This window comes from Chrysochloris asiatica, unplaced genomic scaffold (assembly GCF_000296735.1).
Source record: "Chrysochloris asiatica unplaced genomic scaffold, ChrAsi1.0 scaffold00012, whole genome shotgun sequence".
Lineage (NCBI taxonomy): Eukaryota > Metazoa > Chordata > Mammalia > Afrosoricida > Chrysochloridae > Chrysochloris > Chrysochloris asiatica.
Window position 1 is genome coordinate 5,714,534 of NW_006408530.1, and position 5,172 is coordinate 5,719,705.

Consider the following 5,172-nt stretch of genomic DNA (forward strand, 5'->3'; position numbering starts at 1 on the left):
TACGAATCGGGCTGCGAACCTTAAGGTCAGTGGTTCGAAACTACCAGCCGCTCCGTGGGAGAAAGATGAGGCTTTCTACTCCCATAAGGATTTACACCCTCGGAAACCCTGTACAGGGTCGCTATGGGTCGGAACCGACTCGACGGCACTTAACAAACAAACAAACAAAAAATGGATGTACTAGCTCAAAAAAGGGAACAAATCTTTACAGCAAGGATCACTCCCACCCCTTCAGTATACAAGGTTGACAGGGATTGGGTACTTAGACATTGATTACCCAAAATGGGCTGGAGGGGGACGAGACTATAAAGGCAAGAAGTGACTGGCTTACAAGCTTTCAAGAAGGAGCCTAGTTCCAGACAGGGCAGGGGTAGGTAGAACCTCCACTGAATGATTTCCAATCTGTTGGGACTGTGCTGGTGCAAGGAAATGGAGATAAGACTCTTGTGGTACAATAGTGAATAATTGCCATCAGGACTTACTGTGAGGGTTGGAAATGTAGAGGTAGATGTTTCTTGACAAAAGGAGGGGAGTAATTGACTTTGCGGCCCAGGAGTAGAGGTTCCTGGGACCATCAAGTGAGAAGAGCGGAGAGCATGACCCTACCCAGAAAGGCAGTGATGCCAGGGATGGTGACAGAGATGATGAAATGGACAGATGGAGTGGCTGGGGACACGGGACTCAGGGAGGGAGAAGGGCTGTGTGCTGGTGGCCTAGGGGCGGGCCTATGTGGTATATCCTTAGGTTATTTGATGATGCATGGAGGGGATTGTAATCATTGCAATTGAATGAAATACAATAGGATGAATGTAAAACTGATGTTCTCCCATGTAAACCCACATAATTCACATTGAAAACTTAAAAAAAAAAAAAAATTGCCTGGGATATTGGTGAAAAAAATGCATATTCCTATTTCAGACCTAAAGAATCAGATACTGTGGAACTGAGGCCTCAGAATTTAAATATTATTATTTAAATGCATTACATTAATGGGAGAGACCCACTGGTGCAACATGATGGAATTTCAAATCACTCACAAAATAGACAAATACAAATCCTCACTAATAATCCAAAAACTCATTTTCTGTTTCAATAAAAGAAGATGCATCAAATTTGCATTCTAATTCATTTATTATAGTTTATCAATGGAATATTAAAACATACATATAAATGATAGATAGGGATATTTATAATGAATATATGTATTCATTCTGGGAAAACTCCCTTCAAAAAAGAATTTTACAATGCTCAAAATTACTTTCAGAATTTAGGTAGTAATATCCTTAATGCTGGAACCATGGTATTGCAGTGAGATTTGCATTGGGCTGCTAGCCACAAGGTTAGCAGTTTGAATACATCAGCCACCCCAGAGAAGAAAGGTGAGGCTTTGTGTTCCTGTAAGGATTTACAGACTTAGAAACCCTATACCAAGTCACTGAGTTGGAACCAACTTGAGGGCACACCTCTCAGTTAAGTATTGACTTAAACATAAGACCCTACAGCTTTGTAAAACTTATAAAAACTAAAAGTTATGAAAGCACAAAAGTACTAATATTTTTTTGAGGTCCTCTATACAAACAGCATATGATAAGCACTGGACTGAGAACCCCGATGTCTACAGTTCGAGCCCACCAACCATTCTGTGGGAGAAAATTGAAACTTTCTGCTTCCACAAAGATTTGAAGCCTGGGAAATCCTATACAGGGTCACTATGAGTCGAAATCAACTCAACAGCACTTAACAGCAAAAAGAACAATAGGAGACATATATGTATATCTCATACATACTTTCATTTCATAATTTCTATAACCTTGTATTGTAAGTACTGTCATTGTTGTATTGTAGCTGCTGATGAGTTGGTCCCTGAGGCATCATGATCCCATACACAGTGGAACAAAGCACTGCCCCGTTCTGAGTAGCTCTCAGGAATGGATGCATATTGGATCATTGTGATCCTTACGGTTTTCATTTACTTATTTTCATTTTCATAAGTAGACTGCTAGGCCTTTCTTCCTAGTTCATCTTAGTCCAGGAGCTGCACTGAAACCTGTTAAGCATCATTTGTTGCTATTGTTAGGTGCCATCAAGTAGTTACCTACTCATAGCGACCTTACACAAAACAGAACGAAGCACTCACTGCCCAGTCCTGCACTAACTTCACAATGAGAAAAAAAAGTGAAGGGCAGACACACGAACCAAAGGATCATGTGCTCAAGGAAATGAATTTATGGCTGTGTTGTTATTAAGTGCTGTTGAGTCACTTCCGACCCATAGCACAGTCCAGTGCTTTATCCCACAGTACCACACCAAGACTCCATAGGAATTCAGGATTGGGTTTAAAAATATAAATAAGGTCAGGAGATGTGCCTTGGGTCTGTATAAAATAAAGAGCTGTAACTGGGTTTCCTGAAAAGCAGGTACCCTTGAATTTTCACTCCATGAGAAGGAAAATAGAATAGTTTCACCCACTAACCTGGGAGGCAACTTCTATGAACTCAATGTTAACAAAAATGATTCAATGAAACATCAAAGTTTTACCTGCACGTGCATAAGCTTAGAATCTAAATTTATATCACCCAATTAGTGTTGAAATTCAAAAACCAGAAACAGACATTTACAAAAATCACGAAATCCTAGGACCTCGGCATTAGCAAACACAAAATTATTGTGTAGAGACACTGTCTCTATTCAGGGTGAATTTCCACAAAACATACTCTTTGAAAATGAGATCATAATGAACATTTCTAAACCATACAAAGGAATAATGCACCATATTGAAGAATAATCTGAATAAACAGGAAAATTAAAAATCCAATAACTTAAGATACTAAGCAATCCATAGATAAATATTTTTAAAAGGTGTTTAAGAAAAAGAAAGGAATCCTGGTGCCACAACAGTTAAGGGGTCACCTGCTGACCAAAAGATCAAGTGTTTAAACCCACCAGTCTCTCTACAGAAAAAACGACATGGAGACATGCTTCCATAAAGATTAGTCTAGGAAACTTTATAGAGTAATTCTACTGTTTTATTGGGTCATTCTAAATGGGAACCAATTTAATAGCACACAATATGAAGAAAAGGAATGAAAAATGTAATGAGATATAGAACATTAGAAAGAAAAAGATTATAAAATATAAGATTTGATTTTAAATGTTCATTAAGCAGGCTAAAGAAATGATTAAGCACAGCTGAAAAAAAAGAATAAAAAATTGGAGTTTAGATCTGAGAAAATTACACAGAACGTTTATTGTTTATTGTTAGGTTCTATCGAGTCAGTTTCAACTCATAAAGAATGTACAACTGAAAGAACTATTGCCCAGTCCTATGCCATCCTCACAATTGTTGTTAACTTGAGACCACTGCTGTTGCCACATGCCAATCTTTCTAGTTGAGAGTCCACTGACTCTCCACTTTATCAAGCATGATGTCCTTCAGGAACTGAACTATGAGGAACAAAGTCTCACCACTCTGTACTGATTGTACTTCTTCCAACACAGACTTATTTGTTCTTCTGGGAGTCCATGGTACCTTCAACATTCTTTTCCAGAACCACAACTCAATCATTCATTAATTCTCTTACAATCTAACTTGTTCATTGTCATCTTTCAAAGGTCTGTCAGGTTCCTGAAAATATTATGGCTTGAGTCAGATGTACGTTAGTCCTCAAACTGATGTCTTTGCTTTTAAACACTTCACAGAAGTCTTGTGCAAGCAGATTTGCCAAATGCAATACATCATTTGATTTCTTGGCTGCTGCTTGCATGAGTGCTACATGACTAAGACAGACTAGGAAGAAGGAGAGACAGACTACTTCTGAATGTTTAGCCACAGAAAACCTTATGAATAGCAGTGGAACATTGCAGATAAAGTGCTGACAGATGAAAAAGTATTAATTGCAGCAAAATATTGTCAGAAAATGAGCCCCTCAGGTTGAAAAGCACCCCAAAATACAATGAGAAAGATGTACCTACTCAAGGTAGAGTTGACCATAAGACCAAAAATAGAGTAAAGCTTTCTAGACCTTCATTTGCTGTTGGGACACAACTCAAAATGAGGAAAAACAATTGCAAACATCCATTAGTAATCAGAACATGGAAGGTATGAAGTATGAATCTACGAAAATAGAAAGTTGTCAAAAAAGAATACATAAACATCAATATGCTAGGTATTAGTAAGCTGAAGTCCTGGAGTCCTGGTGTGGTGCTAGACTGCAAAGTTGGTTTGAACTGAATGGTCAGCAGTTCAAGTTCACCAGTCACTCTTCAGAAACCCTATACAGGTCAATATGGGTCAGAACCAACTGACAGTACTGAACGACAACAACAGCAAGATAAAATGGACTGTTATTGGCCATTTTGAATCAGACAATCTGATTTTCTAAGCTGGAAACAAAAAATTGAAGAGGAATTGCTTTGCATTCATTGTCAAAAAGAACATTTCAAGATCTACCTTGACAGAGATGGGGACATGGAGAGAGGGAGTATCTGAGGACTCTGAGAGCTGGCAGCCAGGAGGCAGACTTGCAGAATGCGCCCTTTGGTGGTATAAATTATTATATATGCTTGAGTGTTTAAAAAAAAAAAAAGAGAGAGAGAGAAAAAGGGAGCTAAAATGAAAAGAGGAAATACTGTTAACTGATGGTACATGGAGGGAAATATAACCAATGTAATGAAACAAACTGTATGATTGGTTGAATGTAGAACTGATGATCTGCCCTGTAAACTTTCTCTCAATTCACAATAAAAACTTAAAAAAAAAAAAATCTATCTTGAAGTACAATGCTGTTTGTGATAGGATACTATCCTTGTGCATGGAAGGAAGATCTGTTAATACCACTATTATTCAAATTTGCACATGAACCTCTAAATCCAGTGATGATGAATTTGAAGAATTTTACCAATTTATTCAGTCTGAAGTGGATCAAACAGGCAATCGAGGTGCATTGATAGTTACTGGTGACAGAAATACAAAGTTTACAAATAAAGAGGAAGGATCAATATGGCCTTGATGATAGAAATGATGCTAAAGATCACATGATTTTCAAGGCCATTTTACAAGACCAATGATTTATTCATGGCAAATAACTTTCTTAAACATAAATGCTGACTATACATCTAGCCCTCACCAGATGGAATACACAGGAATCAAATTGTCTGCATCTGTGGAAATTG